The 21,726-nt window shown below is 43.8% G+C and overlaps 1 protein-coding gene across 1 annotated transcript in view; it reads right to left on the minus strand.

Moving 5' to 3' along the window:
• The window catches only part of LOC120999331 (gastrula zinc finger protein XlCGF26.1-like), a 1,147,325-nt gene that overhangs the window by 571,479 nt on the left and 554,120 nt on the right, over positions 1-21,726 (minus strand). The gene's annotated exons all lie outside the window — the stretch shown is intronic.

Genomic DNA, 21,726 nt, shown 5'->3' on the forward strand with positions numbered 1-21,726 from the left:
TAATCCCAAAGTCGGAATGCTGACCATTTTGGACTGAAAAGGGAGGAGAGGGTTGCCAGATAGAGATTTATAGGTGTCAGGGTCATTTAACATGGATAATACCTGGGATTTATAGACGCCAATATCTAAGATGACAACCGCTCCTCCCTTGTCAGCCTCTTTAATGATTATATTATGCATCTCTTTTAGACTTTTAAGAGCCCCCCTTTCACTGTGACATAAATTCTCATGTTTGCGATGAGAAGTACCAGGTGCCACATATTTGGTAGAATCATACAGTGAGCAGAGGTCTCTTTCTACCAATTCCTGATATCAATCTAAGGCAAGAGACCTCGACTGTACCGGATAAAAGTCTTTGTTAGAGACCTTAACCACCTCAGCCCCCCTAGCTTAAACACCCTTAATGACCAGGCCACTTTTTACACTTCTGCACTACACTACTTTCACTGTTTATTGCTCGTTCATGCAACTTACCACCCAAATGAATTTTACCTCCTTTTCTTCTCACTAATAGAGCTTTTATTTGGTGGTATTTCATTGCTGCTGACATTTTTACTTTTTTTGTTATTAAAGGGTTTCTGTCACCCCATTAAACCGTTTTTTTTTTTTTCTTTAATAATAATCCCTATAGTGCGATCTCATGATACATAATCAAATTAATAATTTTGGTTTAGTAGATTTTGCTAAAAAACGATTTTTAAAATATGCTAATTACCTTGCTACCAGCAAGTAGGGCGGCTACTTGCTGGTAGCAGCCGCATCCTCCGATGGTAATGACGCCCCCTCGGCATGCTGATTGACAGGGCCAGGGAAGGTAATCCTTCTCTGCTGGCGCTGTTAGAATTAGAAATCTCGCGCCTGCGCCGTACCTGGCTTCAATCGGCGCAGGCGCACTGAGAGGCGACCGCTCCATCCTCAATGCGCCTGCGTCGATGACGTCATCGCATACACCCGGAAGAGAAGACGCCGGCGTCTTCTCTTCCGGGTGTATGCGATGACGTCATCGACGCAGGCGCATTGAGGATGGAGCGGTCGAGCAGAGCGGCCGCCTCTCAGTGCGCCTGCGCCGATTGAAGCCAGGTATGGCGCAGGCGCGAGATTTCAAATTCTAACAGCGCCAGCAGAGAAGGATTACCTTCCCTGGCCCTGTCAATCAGCATGCCGAGGGGGCGTCATTACCATCGGAGGATGCGGCTGCTACCAGCAAGTAGCCGCCCTACTTGCTGGTAGCAAGGTAATTAGCATATTTTAAAAATCGTTTTTTAGCAAAATCTACTGAACCAAAATTATTAATTTGATTATGTATCATGAGATCGCACTATAGGGATTATTATTAAAGAAAAAAAAAAACGGTTTAATGGGGTGACAGAAACCCTTTAATGGAAATTTAACGATTTTTTTGCAAAATAATAACATTTTTCACTTTCAGTTGTAAAATTTTGCAAAAAAAAACGACATCCATATATAATTTTTTTTCTAAATTTATTGTTCTACATGTCTTTGATAAAAAAAAAATGTTTGGGTAAAAAAAAAATGGTTTGGGTAAAAGTTATAGCGTTTACAAACTATGGTACAAAAATGTGAATTTCCGCTTTTTGAAGCAGCTCTGACTTTCTGAGCACCTGTCATGTTTCCTGAGGTTCTACAATGGCTAAACAGTACAAACACCCCACAAATGACCCCATTTCGGAAAGTAGACACCCTAAGGTATTCGCTGATGGGCATAGTGAGTTCATAGAACTTTTTATTTTTTGTCACAAGTTAGCGGAAAATGATGATTTTTTTTTTTTTTCTTACAAAGTCTCATATTCCACTAACTTGTGACAAAAAATAAAAACTTTTACATATACCCATGCTGGGTGAGAGAAATATCTTGGCAAAAGACAACTTTTCCCATTTTTTTTATACAAAGTTGGCATTTGACCAAGCTATTTATCTCACCCAGCATGGGTATATGTAAAATGACACCCCAAAACACATTGCCCAACTTCTCCTGAGTACGGCGATACCAGATGTGTGACACTTTTTTGCAGCCTAGATGCGCAAAGGGGTCCACATTCCTTTTATGAGGGCATTTTTAGACATTTGGATCCCAGACTTCTTCTCACGCTTTAGGGCCCCTAAAATGCCAGGGCAGTATAAATACCCCACATGTGACCCCATTTTGGAAAGAAGACACCCCAAGGTATTCAATGAGGGGCATGGCGAGTTCATAGAATTTTTATTTTTTTTTGGCACAAGTTAGCGGAAATTAATTATTATTATTTTTTTTTTCTCAAAGTCTCCCTTTCCACTAACTTGGGCCAAAAAAATGTCTGAATGGAGCCTTACAGGGGGCTCCATTCAGACATCCGTATGTTTTTTACGGATCCACGGATACATGGATCGGATCCGCAAAACACATACGAACATCTGAATGGAGCCTTATAGGGGGGTGATCAATGACAGGGGGGTGATCACCCCATATAGACTCCCTGATCACCCCCCTGTCATTGTTAACCCCCCTGTAAGGCTCCATTCAGACGTCCGTATGTTTTTACGGATCCACGGATACATGGATCGGATCCTCAAAACACATACGGACATCTGAATGGAGCCTTATAGGGGGGTGATCAATGACAGGGGGGTGATCACCCCATATAGACTCCCTGATCACCCCCCTGTCATTGATCACCCCCCTGTAAGGCTCCATTCAGACGTCCGTATGTGTTTTGCGGATCTGATCCATGTATCCGTAAAAAACATACAGACGTCTGAATAGAGCCTTACAGGGGGGGGATCAATGACAGGGGGGGGGATCAGGGAGTCTATATGGGGTGATCACCCCCCTGTCATTGATCACCCCCCTGTAAAGCTCCATTCAGACATCCGTATGTTTTTTACAGATCCACAGATACATGGATCAGATCCGCAAAACACATACGGACGTCTGAATGGAGCCTTACAGGGGGATGATCAATGACAGGGGGGTGATCAGGGAGTCTATATGGGGTGATCACCCCCCTGTCATTGATCACCCCCCTATAAGGTTCCATTCAGATGTCCGTATGTGTTTTGCGGATCCGATCCATGTATCCGTGGATCCGTTTTTTACGATCCATGTATCCGTGGATCCGTAAAAAACATACGGATGTCTGAATGGAGCCTTACAGGGGGGTGATCAGGGAGTCTATATGGGGTGATCAGGGGTTAATAAGTGACAGGGGGGGGTGTAGTGTAGTGGTGTTTGGTGCTACTTATTACTGAGCTGCCTGTGTCCTCTGGTGGTCGATCCAAACAAAAGGGACCACCAGGTAGCAGGTATATTAGACGCTGTTATCAAAACAGCGTCTAATATACCTGTTAGGGGTTAACAAAATTGGAACTCCAGCCTGCCAGCGAACGTTCGCCGCTGGCAGGCTGGAGATCCACTCGCTTACCTTCCGATCCTGTGAACGCACGCGCCTGTGTGCACGCGTTCACAGGAAATCTTGCGTCTCGCGAGATGACGCGTATATACGTGACTGTGCGCAGAGCTGCCGCCTCCGGAACGCGATTCTGCGTTAGGCGGTCCGGAGGCGGTTAAAGAGGACCTTTCACTAGTTTAAAAAGTAAAAACGAACTATATCAGTGGGCAGAGCGGCGCCCAGGGGTCCCCCTGCACTTACTAGTATGTCTGGGCGCCGCTCCGTTCGCCCGGTATAGGCTCCGGTGTCTGCAGCTCCTTCTTTTGTACTGGGCGGAGTTTTTGTATTGGGGTTGTCCCTTGCTGCAGCGCTGGCCAATCGTAGCGCACAGCTCATAGCCTGGGACTCCCAGGCTATGAGCTGTGCGCTGCGATTGGCCAGGGCTGCAGCAAGGGACACGCCTAATACAAAAAATCCATCCAGTACAACAGAGGGAGCTGCAGACACCGGAGCCTATACCGGGCGAACGGAGCGGCGCCCAGACATACTAGTAAGTGCAGGGGGACCCCTGGGCGCCGCTCTGCCCACTGATATAGTTTGTTTTTACTTTTTAAACTAGTGAAAGGTCCTCTTTAAGTGAGGATATTTTGGTACTATTGGGGTCATCTTGCCTAGTTCGAGATTCCTGTAGGAAATTCACATGAATTAGTTCCTGAAAACTCATACTTGATTGCAACTGAATATGGCCCTGGGAATTAGCATTAGTACAAGAAGCATAACCATCAGTTTCGACAGTAGGATCGGACACACAAGTTTATAATTGAATTTTGCGCCATGACTTGTAATTTGAATGGATTTTTGTTATATAGAAATGTTATAAATTAGCAATATAATTTTAAGGTTCTATTATTTAAAAATTATAAAACTTAGATTTATTCTTGACAGATGACTGTACCAGGAGCTCAGACAAACATTTGATGTCAGATTTTAGAACAGATGAGTGTGGTGTCACAGAAGATACACATGAAGAGCATGCCATTATCTCGGATGTATCCTCAGCCTTTCACAGCAAAGATCTATTATCTGATCTTTTGTATGGATTTCAATCTTCTGATTCATCACAGACTGTTAAGCAAAATAAAATCCACAGAAGAAGTGTTAAACATCAAAGAAGTCACACAGGGGAGAATGCGCTTTCATGCTCAGAATGTGGGAAATGTTGTCAATTTAAATCAGATCTTATTAGACATCAGAGAACTCACACAGGGGACAAGCCATTTTCATGTTCAGAATGTGGGAAATGTTTTACTGATAAATCAACTCTTGTTGCACATGAGAAAACTCACACAGGGGAGAAGCCATTTTCATGTTCAGAATGTGAAAAACATTTTAACTTTAAATCAAATCTTGTTAAACATCAGAGAAGTCACACAGGGGAGAAGCCATTTTCTTGTTTAGAATGTGGGAAATGTTTTATTGATAAATCAATTCTTGTTAAACATCAAGTAAGTCACACAGCGGAGAATGCTCTTTCATGCTCAGAATGTGGGAAATTTTTTAAATTTAAATCAGATCTGATTATACATCAAAGAACTCACACAGGGGAGAAGCCATTTTCATGTTCAGAATGTGAAAAACATTTTAACTTAAAATCACATCTTGTTAGACATCAGAGAACTCACACAGGGGAGAAGCCATTTTCATGTTCAGAATGTGGGAAATGTTTTACTGATAAATCAACTCTTGTTGCACATGAGAGAATTCACACAGGGGAGAAGCCATTTTCATGTTCAGAATGTGAAAAACATTTTAACTATAAATCACATCTTGTTGCACATGAGACAACTCACACAGGGGAGAATCCATTTTCTTGTTTAGAATGTGGGAAATGTTTTCGTGATAAATCAACTCTTGTTGAACATGAGAGAACTCACACAGGGGAGAAGCCATTTTCATGTTCAGAATGTGAAAAACATTTTATCTCTAAATCACAACTTGTTAGACATCAGAGAACTCACACAGGGGAGAAGCCATTTTCATGTTCAGAATGTGAAAAACATTTTAACCGTAAATCACATCTTGTTAGACATCAGAGAACTCACACAGGGGAGAAGCCATTTTCATGTTCAGAATGTGGGAAATGTTTTAGGGATAAATGGTGTCTTCTTAACCATCAGATAATTCACACAGGGGCAAAGCCATTTTCTTGTTTAGAATGTGGGAAATGTTTTACTGATAAATCAACTCTTGTTGCACATGAGAGAATTCACACAGGGGAGAAGCCATTTTCATGTTCAGAATGTGGGAAATGTTTTACTGATAAATCAACTCTTGTTGCACATGAGAGAATTCACACAGGGGAGAAGCCATTTTCTTGTTTAGAATGTGGGAAATCTTTCACTGGTAAATCAACTCTTGTTACACATCAGAGAAGTCACACAGGGGAGAAGCCATTTTGTTGTTTAGAATGTGGGAAATGTTTTACTGATAAATCAATTCTTGTTAAACATCAGAGAAGTCACACAGGGGAGAAGCCATTTTCTTGTTTAGAATGTGGGAAATGTTTTAATGATAAATCAATTCTTGTTAAACATCAGAGAAGTCACACAGGGGAGAAGCCATTTTCTTGTTTAGAATGTGGGAAATGTTTTAATGATAAATCAATTCTTGTTAAACATCAGAGAAGTCACACAGGGGAGAAGCCATTTTCTTGTTTAGAATGTGGGAAATGTTTTATTGATAAATCAATTCTTGTTGCACATGTGAGAACTCACACAGGGGAGAAGCCATTTTCATGTTCAGAATGTGAAAAACATTTTAACTTAAAATCGCATCTTGTTAGACATCAGAGAACTCACACAGGGGTGAAGCCATTTTCTTGTTTAGAATGTGGGAAATGTTTTATTGATAAATCAATTCTTGTTAAACATCAGAGAAGTCACACAGGGGAGAAGCCATTTTCATGTTCAGAATGTGAAAAACATTTTAACTTTAAATCAAATCTTGTTGCACATGAGAAAACTCACACAGGGGAGAAGCCATTTTCTTGTTTAGAATGTGGGAAATGTTTTAGTCATAAATCAACTCTTGGTAAACATCAGAGAACTCACACAGGGGAGAAGCCATTTTCATGTTCAGAATGTGAAAAACATTTTAACTCTAAATCACATCTTGTTAGACATCAGAGAACTCACACAGGGGAGAAGCCATTTTCATGTTCAGAATGTGGGAAATGTTTTAGTGATAAATGGCATCTTCTTAACCATCAGATAATTCACACAGGGGCAAAGCCATTTTCTTGTTTAGAATGTGGAAAATGTTTTAGTGATAAATCAACTCTTGGTAAACATCAGAGAACTCACACAGAAGAGAAGCCATTTTCATGTTCAGAATGTGAAAAACATTTTAACTTTAAATCAAATCTTGTTGCACATGAGAAAACTCACACAGGGGAGAAGCCATTTTCTTGTTTAGAATGTGGGAAATGTTTTACTGATAAATCAATTCTTGTTGCACATGAGAAAATTCACACAGGGGAGAAGCCATTTTCTTGTTTAGAATGTGGGAAATCTTTCATATATAAATCAAATCTAGTTGCACATCAGATAATTCACACAGGGAAGAAGCCATTTTCTTGTTTAGAATGTGGGAAATGTTTTATTTATAAATCAGTTCTTGTTGCACATGAGAGAACTCACACAGGGGAGAAGCCATTTTCATGTTCAGAATGTGGGAAATGTTTTACTAATAAATCAGCTCTTGTTAAACATCAGAGAATTCACACTGGAAAAAAGCGATTTTAACGTTCAGAATGTGATACAGTAACTAGAGATGAGTGAACTTTAGAAAAATTCAATTCTGCAGCTTGGTCAAAGTTCAACAAGAAATTTGATTCATTCCAAATTAATTTGTCATTAATCACAATGTTAAAACCCTATTCAGCCTATCAATCAATGAGACCATTTTTAACGACACCTTAGACCAAAGTACACCCGTCTAACAGCCAATAAAAACGGTAATACGCTAGTGCAATATGGCCTTTTGGATTAAAAAATAAAATAAAAATCACTCACCTCATCCATTTGCTCACACAGGGGCTTGTCCGCTCCTCTCTTGATTAGAAAAATACCTGCTGAAGGACCTGGGCTTAGCGTGATGACTTCACCTTGTGATCATGCTGGGAGAGCACAGTGACATCATCACATTGAGCGCAGGTCCTTCAACAGGTCTATTTTAGTCAAGAGAGGAGCGGACTGCCTCTGCGCAAGCTAGTGGATGATGTGAGTACATTTCCGTTTTCTCTAATACAATTCCAGTCGCCATTTTAGGAAAAATGATTCATTATCATAAAGCCCAAGGAAATTCGGCTTTGTTTAACCCTTTCCCGACTGCAATCTGTATATATGCGTGATAGCTGCACATGCCCCGTGCAGCTATCACGTCTATAAACGTCAAGACAGTTCTTTAATCCAAGCGCTGCAAAGCGCTTGTATTAAAGCTTCTGCCCCCGCACTGCTGCTGTCACGGACAGCATACAGTTCAGTAATGCCGGCAAGAGACCAATCAGAGTGGCCCCTTGCCGACAATCGATCCGATTGGTTAGTCTGTGCAGACTAACAAATCGGATCGCAGAAGTGGAAAAAATGCTGGTTTCAGGCTCTGATCTGCGCTCTGCAGATCACAGCCTGAAATCAGGTAGTGTCTCTGTGGCCCCCAATCTGTGCCCCCTTCCTGTGCCCCCCGATCTGTGCTCCTCCAACACCCCCCTGTGCGCGCCTGCCCCTGATGAAGTAGTTTCCCCGCCCGATCCATATTTATGTAGTCCCTCTCTGATGCGGTCCGCCCCATGCTGTCTCCCCGCCCCTCCTGCCCCAGCCTCCCTCACCCTCAAGGTTAGCCGCCGTACCCCAATACAACCCCCCCCCCATTCCAGCGCTGCCCCCGATCCTGTGCCCCCGCTGTGTGTGATGGCGGCGGCTCCATTCCTGAGCCGCCGCCATCAGCAGCGAGTGTCAGCTCTATGCTGACACTCTGCTGTAACCCCATAGATGCTGCGGTTGCAGCATCCATGGGGTTAATAGAGGGAGGGAGCTCCCTCTCTGAACCATCGGGGCTGCAGCGCTGATAGCAGCGCCCGATGGTTGCCATGGCAACCGGACGCTTTGCAAAGGCGTCCGGTTGCCATGGCAAAGGCATCCGGTGCTGCCACCTACAGGGCATCTAATAGTATTAGTAACATAGTAACATAGTACATAAGGCCGAAAAAAGACATTTGTCCATCCAGTTCGGCCTGTCATCCTACAAGTTGATCCAGAGGAAGGCAAAAAAAACCCTGTGAGGTAGAAGCCAATTTTCCTCACTTTAGGGGAATAAAAAATTCCTTCCCGACTCCAATCAGGCAATCAGAATAACTCCCTGGATCAACGACCCCTCTCTAGTAGCTATAGCCTGTAATATTAATACACTCCAGAAATACATCCAGGCCCCTCTTGAATTCCTTTATTGTACTCACCATCACCACCTCCTCAGGCAGAGAGTTCCATAGTCTCACTGCTCTTACCGTAAAGAATCCTTTTCTATGTTTGTGTACAAACCTTCTTTCCTCCAGACGCAGAGGATGTCCCCTCGTCACAGTCACAGTCCTGGGGATAAATAGATGATGGGATAGATCTCTGTACTGCCCCCTGATATATTTATACATAGTAATTAGATCTCCCCTCAGTCGTCTTTTTTCTAACGTGAATAACCCTAATTTTGATAATCTTTCAGGGTACTGTAGTTGCCCCATTCCAGTTATTACTTTAGTTGCCCTCCTCTGGACCCTCTCCAGCTCTGCTATGTCTGCCTTGTTTACAGGAGCCCAGAACTGTACACAGTACTCCATGTGTGGTCTGACCAGTGATTTGTAAAGTAGTAGGAATATGTTCTCATCACGGGCATCTATGCCCCTTTTGATGCAACCCATTATCTTATTGGCCTTGGCAGCCGCTGCCTGACACTGTTTTTTGCAGCTTAGTTTGCTGTTTATTAAAATTCCTAGATCCTTTTCCATGTCAGTGTTACCGAGTGTTTTACCATTTAGTATGTACGGGTGACTTGCATTATTCCTTCCCATGTGCATAACTTTACATTTCTCAGTGTTAAACCTCATCTGCCACTTATCTGCCCAAGCCTCCAATCTATCCAGATCCCTCTGTAGTAGTATACTGTCCTCTTCAGTGTTAATTACTTTACACAGTTTAGTGTCATCTGCGAAAATTGATATTTTACTATGCAAGCCTTCTACAAGATCATTAATAAATATATTGAAGAGAATAGGGCCCAATACTGACCCCTGAGGTACTCCACTAGTGACAGTGACCCAATCTGAGTATGTACCGTTAATAACCACCCTCTGTTTTCTATCATTGAGCCAGTTACTTACCCACTTACAGACGTTTTCTCCGAGTCCGAGCATTCTCATTTTATATACTAACCTTTTATGAGGTACAGTGTCAAATGCTTTGGAGAAGTCCAGATACACGACATCCATTGATTTGCCGCTGTCAAGTCTAGTACTTACCTCCTCATAGAAACTGATTAAATTAGTTTGACATGACCGATCCCTCACGAAGCCATGCTGATATGGCGTTATTTGCTTATTTCCCATAAGATGCTCTAACATAGCATCTCTCAGAAAACCTTCAAACAGTTTACCCACAACAGATGTTAAACTTACCGGCCTATAGTTTCCAGGCTCTGTTTTTGGACCCTTTTTGAATATTGGCACCACATTTGCCATGCGCCAATCCTGTGGGACATTCCCTGTTAGTACAGAGTCCGCAAATATCAGAAATAAGGGTCTGGCTATGACATTACTTAATTCCCTTAGGATACGGGGGTGTATGCCATCCGGTCCTGGCGATTTGTCTATTTTGATTTTTTTAAGTCGCTGTTGTACTTCTTCCTGGGTCAGACAGGACACTTTTAATGGCGAATTTATTTCAGCATTCAGCATTTCATCTGACAGTTTATTTTCCTCAGTGAATACATTGGAGAAAAAAATATTTAACAGCTTTGCTTTCTCCTCGTCGCTCTCTGCGACTCCCCCCTCATTACTCTTTAAAGGGCCGACACCTTCAGATTTATACTTTTTAACATTTATATAATTGAAGAACATTTTAGGGTTAGTTTTACTCTGTTTGGCAATTAATCTCTCGGTCTCTAGTTTGGCCGCTTTTATTTGTTTTTTACATGTTCTGTTTTTTTCCTTATAGTTTTTCAGTGCTTCCGTGCTACCCTCCTGTTTTAGGGTTTTATATGCTTTCTTTTTGTCATTTATTGCTTTCTTTACAGTTCTGTTTATCCACATTGGTTTCTTTTTGTTCCTTAACCTTTTATTCCCATACGGTATGTACCTCTCACAATGAGATTTTAGGATGTTTTTAAAGATATCCCATTTTTTGGCTGTATTTTTATTTTTGAGGACTTTGTCCCAGTTAGTTAGGCCTATGGCCTCTCTTAGTTGGCTAAATTTAGCTTTTTTGAAGTTTGGTATTTTTGTTTCTCCCTGTAGAAACGCTCTCTTGAATGATAATTACAAGAGCATTGCAAAGTATAGTACAGCCATCAGCCCCATTGGATCTTCATGATCCAAGAGGGACTTGATAAAAAAGGAAAGTGAAAATAATAAAAATGAAAAATAAATAAATAAAAATGTAAATTAAAAAAAGAAATTGCCTTTTCCTATAAAAAAAATAAAAAATACATATTAGGTGTCACCGCGTCCGTAACGACCGTCTCTATAAATATATCACATGATAGACCCAGTCCGATAAACACTATTAAAAAAAAAACTGTGCCAAAAAAAGCTATTTTTGTCACCTTACATCACAAATAGTGCAACAGCAAGCGATAAAAAAGGCTTATGACCCCCAAAATAGTACCAATTAAACCGTCACCTCATCCCGCAAAACATGATACCCTATTTAAGACAATCGCCTAAAAAATATAAAAGCTATGGCTCTCAGACTATGGAGACACTAAAACATAATTTTTTTGGTTTCAGAAATGCTATTATTGTGTAAAACTTAAATAAATAAGAAAAAGTATACATATTAGGTATTGCCACGTCCGTAACGATCTTCTCTATAAAACTATCACATGACCTAACTCCTCAGATGAACGCTGTAAAAATAAATAAATGAAAGCTGTTCCAAAACAGCCAATTTTTTGGTCACCTTGCCATATAAAGTGTAATAATGAATGATCAAAAAATCCTATGTACCCAAAAATGGTACCAATTAAAACCTCAACACTTTCTGCAAAAAACGAGCCCTTGCACAAGACGATCGGCAGAAAAATAAAAAACATATGGCGTTCAGAAAACCAATCCAGCAAAATCTGCCTTCCAAAAACCGTATGGCATTCCTTTCCTTCTGCGCCCTGCCGTGTGCCCGTACAGCAGTTTACGACCACATGTGGGGTGTTTCTGTAAACCGCGGAATCAGGGTAATAAATATTGAGTTTTGTTTGGCTGTTAACCCTCAATGTGTTAAATAAAAAAATGCAATAAAATGGAAAATCTGCCAAAAATGTGAAATTTAGAAATTTCATCTCCATTTTCCTTTAATTCTTGTGGAACACCTAAAGGGTTAAAAAAGTTTGTAAAATCAGTTTTGAGTAACTTGAGGGGTGTAGTTTCTGCAATGGGGTCATTTATGGGGGTATCCACTATGTAGGCCCCACAAAGTGACTTCAGACCTGAACTGGTCCTTATAAAGTGGGTTTTGGAAATTTTCTTAAAAATTTTAAGAATTGCTTCTAAACTTCTAAGCCTTCTAACGTCCTAAAAAAATAAAATGACATTTCCAAAATGATGCCAACATAAAGTAGACATATGGGAAATGTTAAGTAATAAATATTTTATTAGGTATGACTTTCTGTTTTAGAAGCAGAGAAATTGAAATTTGTAAAATTGTGAATTTTTCAAAATTTTGGGTACATTTTGGATTTTTTCATAAATAAAGGTGAAATACAGTGGGGGAAATAATTATTTGACCCCTCACTGATTTTGTAAGTTTGTCCAATGACAAAGAAATGAAAAGTCTCAGAACAGTATCATTTCAATGGTAGGTTTATTGTAACAGTGGCAGATAGCACATCAAAAGGAAAATCGAAAAAATAACTTTAAATAAAAGATAGCAACTGATTTGCATTTCATTGAGTGAAATAAGTATTTGAACCCTCTAACAAAAAAAGACTTAATACTTGGTGGAAAAACCCTTGTTTGCAAGCACAGAGGTCAAACGTTTCTTGTAATTGATGACCAAGTTTGCGCACATTTTAGGAGGAATGTTGGTCCACTCCTCTTTGCAGATCATCTCTAAATCCCTAAGGTTTCGAGGCTGTCTCTGTGCAACTCTGAGCTTGAGCTCCCTCCATAGGTTTTCGATTGGATTAAGGTCCGGAGACTGACTAGGCCACTCCATGACCTTAATGTGCTTCTTCTTGAGCCACTCCTTTGTTGCCTTTGCTGTATGTTTTGGGTCATTGTCGTGCTGGAACACCCATCCACGACCCATTTTCAGTTTCCTGGCAGAGGGAAGGAGGTTGTCGCTCAGGATTTCACGATACATGGCTCCGTCCATTTTCCCGTTTATGCGAATAAGTTGTCCTGTGCCCTTAGCAGAAAAACACCCCCAAAGCAAAATGTTTCCACCCCCATGCTTGACGGTGGGGACGGTGTTTTGGGGGTCATAGGCAGCATTTTTCTTCCTCCAAACACAGCGAGTTGAGTTAATGCCAAAGAGCTCTATTTTGGTCTCATCAGACCACAGCACCTTCTCCCAGTCACTCTCTGAATCATTCAGGTGTTCATTGGCAAACTTCAGACGGGCCTGCACATGTGCCTTCCTGAGCAGGGGGACCTTGCGAGCCCTGCAGGATTTTAATCCATTGCGGTGTAATGTGTTTCCAATGGTTTTCTTGGTGACTGTGGTCCCTGCTAATTTGAGGTCATTAACTAACTCCTCCCGTGTAGTTCTAGGATGCTTTTTCACCTTTCTCAGAACCATTGACACCCCACGAGGTGAGATCTTGCGTGGAGCCCCAGAGCGAGGTCGATTGATGGTCATTTTGTGCTCCTTCCATTTTTGAACAATCGCACCAACAGTTGTCACCTTCTCTCCCAGCTTCTTGCTAATGGTTTTGTAGCCCATTCCAGCCTTGTGCAGGTCTACAATTTTGTCTCTGACATCCTTGGACAGCTCTTTGGTCTTTCCCATGTTGGAGAGTTTGGAGTCTGCTTGATTGATTGATTCTGTGGACAGGTGTCTTTTATACAGGTGACTAGTTAAGACAGGTGTCCTTAATGAGGGTGACTAATTGAGTAGAAGTGTCTAACCACTCTGTGGGAGCCAGAACTCTTAATAGTTGGTAGGGGTTCAAATACTTATTTCACTCAATGAAATGCAAATCAGTTGCTATCTTTTATTTAAAGTTATTTTTTCGATTTTCCTTTTGATGTGCTATCTGCCACTGTTACAATAAACCTACCATTGAAATGATACTGTTCTGAGACTTTTCATTTCTTTGTCATTGGACAAACTTACAAAATCAGTGAGGGGTCAAATAATTATTTCCCCCACTGTATATTGACTCAAATATATGACTATCATGAAGTACAATATGTCACGAGAAAACAATCTCAGAATGGTTTGGATAAGTAAAAGTGTTCCAAAGCTATTACCACATAAAGTGACGCATGTCAGATTTGTAAATTTTGACCTGGACATTAGGGCATCAATGACCCTTGGTCATGAAAGGGTTAAAATCAGATTTTTCCTAAAATTCAGACTGAATTCCACTTCAGATGGTTCGCTTCACTGAACACTAGTTGTAACCATAAAGAAGATCTTGTTAGACATCCGAGAATCCGCTATAAAATTTGCAGCGTTTATTTTTTGGCACAAATGATATGATAACTTTATTCATTATTTGATTATAGTGATACCAAATACATAGTTTTTTTAAAAAGCTTTACTACTGTTGCACAATAAAAACCTTAATTTTTTTTAAAAGTAGAAAATGTTTTTGCATCACCAAATCCCAAGATACACAACCTTTATTTTTTTCTTTCCATGGAGTTGTGTGAAGGCTTGATTTTTGCGGGATGACTTGTAGTTTTCATTAGTTTTATTTTGGGGTACATATAGTGGCATTTTTTTTTCAGCGTTCACTGTAAGGAATAAATGACATGATAATTGTATAGTACATGTTATTATGGATGTTGCAATACCAAATATGTGAAGATTTTATCTCTGCCTTCAGTACTTTTTTTAAGGGCTCATTCACACGACCATATGGTCGCCGTGCCCCTGTTGTGGACAGCAAATAGTGGGTCTGCAAAACAATGGCACCGGCCTTGTGAACTCTATATCACAGATGCAGACCCTCTGACTTGAATGGGCCTGCAATCCGTAAAATACGTCAAAAGATAGGACGTGTCCTATTTTTTGCGGAGCAGAGTCACTGATTGGAAGCCCACGGAAACACTCAGAAGCTCGTCCAAAGACTTTGGGGGTATGTGCTTCCACATCGTAAAAGATTGGACATGTCCTATCTTTTGATTTATTTTGCGGATCTCGGACCTATTCAAGTCAGTGGGTCCGCACCACCATATCGACTTCACACAGCCGATACCCATGTTTTTCAGACCGCTATTTGCAGTCCGCAACAGGGTGACGGCAACCATACATTCGTGTGAATGAACCCTAGAGTCCACTAAATGTAATGCATGCGCTCAGGTCCTGAGTAATGTTAAGTGAAGTACTGTGTGAAACAAAGTACCGTATTTTTTGCTTTATAAGACGCACCTAGGTTTTTTAGGAGGAAATTAATAAAATAAAATATTTTTAACCAGATGGTGTTGTTTTGGTGAGTTTTGGACTAATGGGGAATCTGTGGATGATACTGTCATTTGATTATAACCCCCATCATCCTAAAGAATACACTGATGTACTGTACATTGGTGTATTCTTAAGGATGAGGGGAGTTATAGTCACATTAAATATGAACACTGTCCAGGGACTGTACCAGTATTAGCTTTCGGGAACTGATATGACTACCGTATAACCCCCCCCCCCCCCCCCCCTCATCCATAGGAATCCACCTATATAGTGCAGTATATGGGTGGATTCCTATTCCTGTGCATGAGGGGGGTTATAGTCATATGTAAAATGAACACTGTCCAGGGACTGTTCTGTCGTTGACATGTGTCTATATTAAATATGACTATAACCCCCCTCATCCATAGGAATCCACTCATATACTGCAGTACATGGGTGGATTCCTATGGATGATGGGGGTTATAGTCATATTTGGCACACATTTTTTTTTATTAGGGTACCGTATATTGCCCCTGAGCTGTCGTCACCAAGGGACTTAGGCAGCAATCTACTGTACCAGGACAGGGGAGAACTCAGAATGCGGGAGAAATGTAGGCAGTTGATTGGTGGAGGGGAGGCGGGGGAGCAGGACGCGCTCATCAGCAATCAGCTGGATGGCCAGGCAGCACAGAGGAGAAGGGTATCCTCCTGCTACTTTGAGTGAAGGACGTGCGATCTGGTGGCAGTACAGCACATACAGAGAAGCCGCCAGTCCGCCCAACGATAGTGAATGTAATGACTGGAAGCGCGGCTGCCGGCATCATTTAGCATTTAGTGAAGCCGCCAGCCCGCCCAACTGTCAGGTGCTGCTTAGTGCAGCGATGTATGCGCAGGCTGGAGGCTTCACTAAAAGCGAACTTGTGCTGCCAGCCTACGCTAAGTCCCACCTGCCCTCCCTCCCTCCAAGTCCCGTCCGTCCTCCCACAGTTTCATGGCAGCTCAGAAGCCGTTAGTGAGAGCTCCTGAGCTGCTGCAGCCTGCACATTTGGGGTCACCTTTCGTTTATAAGACGCACTGACTTTTTCCCTCCACTTTTGAGGGAAAAAAGTGCATCTTAAAAAGCGAAAAATACGGTAAATTACCCTGCGCTGTAATCAGGGCATCCGTCACATGATTCCCCCAGAACCTTCCGAGTTAAGGAAGAGTTGGTGGTCACTGTGTGTGCAAATGGTGAGGGGAGACTTCCACCATGGATCCAGGACGTTGTGGAATTTTTTAGGACACTTTGAGGGTCATTTATCAAAGAGAGTTTTTACTCTGGTTTTGATAGCCGCTACACTGCCGAAGGATGTGCCTAATTTATCACAAAACATACACTTCATCACCTAACTTAGGCGTATACTCTGGCAGTGTGCGTCTGAAGTGAAATTCTATTCCACTCTCTGAGTGGAGTAAATTTTAGACAACTTTTACACCTTAAATTAGTGTAAATGTTTGTGAATGTGCCAGGGCCAACTTGCCAGCCAGGCCATGCCCTAGTGGCGAGGAGAGTGAAAAAATGTCTGAGTGATAAAGTATTGTCTTGACTTTCTTTACTCCAAAATCTGGCATATCGCTGTAAGTAAATTACCAATTTTTGTTTTTGAAAATGATCCTTTAATATTAACAATATTACACCACCGAGCCAAGCGAGGGAGTCTCCTTCCATCCATCTCATCGCTATATTTAGCTTTGCTAAGAAAAATGTTTTACAATTCACAGTTTGATTCCCATGCACCACTCCAAATGTTCAGTGTTTGACTTGGGAAGTTCTTTCACCAAAGAGTGGAGTACTCACGAGAGGAATCAGTGCACGGCAGCGGAATCGTTTGAACTTTCCAGGCAGATCTGCATAGGGAAACGTACCGACGCACCAGCTGCCTTGCTCGGGTCCCCGCTGTCATTATAAACTTTGAACCCACTGCTGGCTGCAGTGGTGACCTGCTGCCCTTGCATCATGGCAATTGGGCACATGATGTAAGATGAGCAGATCAATGTTGTGGCTAGCAATTTGCTGCAAAGTGGCTTTTGGCAGCGGGGGACCTGAGCAAGGCAGCTAAGGCCAGAGAGTAAAAGAGTCGGGACCCAGTACCGAGTAAGTGTGCTCCCCTTTGCAGGTCTGCTTAGAAGAGGGGGCTGCCAAAAACAAAAAAGGCGCACAACCTTTTTAAAACCATCAACATTTCAGCCACAAAAGGCTGTTTTGGTTTTGCCATGAGGACAAACGAGGAAATGAACTCAAACACCAGCTTTGCGAAAAACCTTTTTTTATACTTAAACGTGGTCATGAACGCAACCATAACTGCTGGTTACACACAGTTATGGCCAGTTCGCCATGTTCGCCCGCGAACACGTGCGAGGTGCTATCTTATCTGACAAGTCCGGTGAGGCACAGGTAAGTCCTTACCTGTGCCTGTGCACGAGCCGGTCTGAAATGAAATGTCTCCGGGAGCAGGCAGTTCCAAGAACAGCCTCCGTGGGCCTTCATCGGGCTGTTCTCGGAACTGCCTGCACCCGGAGACCGCATTTCATTTCAGACCGGCTCGCGCACAGACAGGTAAGGACTTACCTGTGCCGCGCCGGACTTGTCAGTTAAGATGGCAGCTCGCACATGTTCGCGGGCGAACTGGCCATCACTGGTTACACACAAATAAATATACTGAAAGGGCCACATGGTGGGCAAAAGTACAATAAAGGGGCCACAAGGTGGGCATTAGTACTGTGTGGTATCTGTGAGGGGTTAGCTCTTCTCCGGGGGTCATTCACACAAGTATCTTTGCCAGACACCAAGTTTAAGGTCCAAACATCGCTTTTATTTGGCACCTTAGCAAAACAAACATAAATCATACAAAATAAACACCTGCCCAGCTGGGCTCTAACTAAACAAAGTATATCCCTGACTCGCCTAAAGCATCGTTCACGGGGGACGTGGCCTAGCAGCGCATGGAGCAGGACGTATAAGCGCTGAGCTCCGCCACCAAGCCGCTACTTCAGCCGCCCTGAGCCTGCTACATTGCCCTCCTTATGGGTAAAAAACTACCCAAGGGGCCCTACCCCCCAGCGGACTTACCACGTCGGGGCACCCTTCAGGATTTCGTCCTGCGCTCCGAACGGAGCGCACCACCGCTTCTCCTGACAGGCCCGACGGCCCTTACCGCCGCACTCCCACAGTGCTGCAGGACCCCAGGGGACCACGATCCTCCTACAGACCGGACAGCGCTGGATGCGTGTCCCGGACAGGCTTCCCAGCATAGGGCCTCTTCAATGCCACCTGCGACCTAGGCCCAGCAGGGATTTTCAGCATCCAAGATGGCGCCCGCACATGCTGAGCCGGAGGAGTCCGGGGAGCCCCTCCCCCAGGTCTGTGCAAAATTGCATTCCCCAGACCCCCGCAAACACCCTCACCCCGGCTCTTTTTCCCAACAGAAGGGGACCCCTGGAGGCACATATCACCTCGGCAGAGCCCTCTGTCACCCTTTCCTCCCTGCAAAACTGGAGGACGACATAGGAGCTACCCCCTCTATGCAGCGGTATGCTGCACCTACCCCGGCTCTTTCTCCGCATTCTGGCCGCGAATCCCCCAGCGGCCCCTCCCATGTGGACTGGGCTCCCATACTCTCCCAACTGCCCACTAAAGGGGACTTCCAAGCCCTGGTCAATGAGGTCACCGCCAAATGCCGCTCCGAAAGATCTGCACTCTATTGCCGCCCGGGTGGAATCCCTTGAGAAGGAACACGAATCTACACGGTCCTATGTGTCCCAACTCCATACCTCGGTGTCCTCACAGAATGCAGGTCTCCGCGAGTGACCGTGTCACGTAGAAGACCTAGATAACCGTGGATGGAGGAATAAAATCAGGGACCGTGGCCTCCCAGAATCCGTAGGGGAGGAGGATATACAGGGAATCCTGGACGAGCACTTCAACAAAATTACGGGGGACCCCCGTCCCGCACTACTGAGTTGGACAGAGCCCTCCGACCCAAAGGGTCCACCCCCCATCCCAGGGACATTATATGCTGTGTTCATGATTTCACCTGGAAAGAGGCAATAATGGCGAAAGTCAGAAACTCTCGAATCCTGGACTTTCATGGGGCCCGGGTTCAGCTTTTTCAAGACCTGTCATGGATCATGCTGCAAAAGCGTCGACACCTTCGCCCTTTACTGGACGCCCTGAGAGACGGCCAAATCCCATACAGTTGGGGGTTTCCTTTCACCTTAAACGCCTGGATGAATGGCCGCACAGTGATCTTGCGCACTCATGCTGACCTTCATCCATTTTGTGCTGCGCTGGAAATACCAGTACCTAACCTATCTGACTGGGAGCTCATTACCTCCCTCTGGTCTACTCCTCTGGTTTGGCAGGATACAAGTGGACCCAAGCGACGCCGACTACCTTCACCCGTTGTGGGGTCTGCTGGTCCTAGAAGAACACCTCCTGCATCCAGACTGGCATCCCTAGAAATCAGGGGAGCCACTCCTCATCGCTGAGGGACCCTCCTCTGTACCTGATCATTCACTGTTTGTTTCACCTTTACTTTAGTGCTCTTAATATACTCATATTTTGCTCAGGGCCTGGAATTACGTAATGGTGGCGTTACAGCCGTGTGTTGCTCACATCTGGTATTTTCTTATTATTGTTGTTGACCTGCTGGTTCTGTTCAGGTCCTCCCCCCCCCCCCCCCCCCACACACCCTCCTGGGACGTGACTTGTTCGGTCCCCAGACAGTGGGGCTCAGTAAGTCCACCCTGCGGACTTTAGGTCCGGCTGGGTTGGTCCCTCCACAGACCAGTCTTATTGATTAGTCTGTTACTTATACAAATAAAGTCTCTTGACTGTTTTCCTTGTTTTTCTTTTGTGTAGTATTGTGGTGTCTGCGTCTCCCCACTCCCTATTGTTTCCTAGAACCCCCTTCCTCTTTTATTTTACCCCACAGGGTACGGATTAGAGAAAGCTCCTTCTCCACCGTGAATATCTCCAGGTGCACAGCCCCTACCTACGAGGCGTGTAAGACACATTGTTACCCTTCATCACTACAATGGTCAGGTGTGTCACCTTGAACGTTAAGGGGCTGGGCTCCAATACCAAGAGACGCTTAGTTCTCCGAGAACTCCGCAATCTGAGGGCAGACGTGGCCTTCCTCCAGGAGATCCACTTCGACCAGACGGGTTCCTTTGCTTTTGCCAAACACCACTATCCACATACCTACGTAGCCAGCCATAGTCGCAGAAAAGCAGGTGTAGCCATACTATTATCGGCCGCCTGCCCCATTTCCATAACCTCCTCCCACTTAGACCCAGCAGGCTGCTATCTCATTTTAGAAGGATCATATCAGGGCCGCCCTATCATTCTTTGTACTGTATACGCCCCTAATACCTCCCAACTTCAGTTTGTGCGTCGGGTCCTCAGTAAACTTCAAGGACTATCACCGGCTGCGTGGATTTTGGGCGGGGACTTTAATATGCTTTTTTACAAAATCGCAGACCGGCAGTCCCTCCTCTCTGCCCCCCCCCCCACCTTTGACCCAGGTACGCCTGGCCTGGGATTTTTGTGCTGTGATCAGGAGATACGCCCTCTATGACCTATGGAGGATAGACAACCCCACAAGTAGAACATTCACTTTCTACTCTCCCCCTCATAAATTGCACACCCGGATAGACAATTTTTTGGGCAATGCTATGACCCTCAAGATTATGAGCGATGTCTGGTTGGATCACGCCCCGGTCACCCTCACCCTTTCCTCCCAACTTAAGCCACAACACTCCTGTTACTGGCGCTTAAACAATTCTCTATTGAAATTGCTGCTCACTCGAGAGGACATTGCAGGGTACATCCGCACGTTCTTTGGAGAAAAGGCTGGTTCGGCCTTATCCCAAGCTATGCTCTGGGAGGCCCACAAGGCCGTAGTCAGGGTCCGATGTGTTGCATTGGCATCATGACTCAAAAAGAACAGAACACTTAGAGTCCGGGAACTCACAGCAAAAATTTAGTCTCTACAGTCCTGACTGACCGAGCCTCTCCCTTCTTCGAGACCTTGTGGAGGCCCGAGTGAAATTAAAGGATATTGCAATGCACAATGTGGAACGTATGATGCTCTACTCAAAGCAGAAATTTTATGAGAAAGGTAATAAAGCACACACTATACTAGCCCATCAATTACGAGATACAGTCACCAAACGCACCCCACAAGCAGTGAAAGACTCTGCTGGCTGTCCCCAATATCACCCTGATGCAATTGCCCAATGTTTTCGCGACTATTATTCTAAGCTTTATAACCTCACTGACAAAAGTACGCATACATCCCCTATACTTCGTATCTGAAGTTATCTATCCTCTTGTAAATTACCCAAACTTACCCCTGAGGCGGTCACCTCCCTGAATGTCCCCATATCAACCAAAGAACTAGGGGAAGTGATCAAAGCCCTCCCAACAGGCA

The sequence above is a fragment of the Bufo bufo genome, chromosome 4 (genome assembly GCF_905171765.1).
Source record: "Bufo bufo chromosome 4, aBufBuf1.1, whole genome shotgun sequence".
Classification (NCBI taxonomy): Eukaryota; Metazoa; Chordata; class Amphibia; order Anura; family Bufonidae; genus Bufo; species Bufo bufo.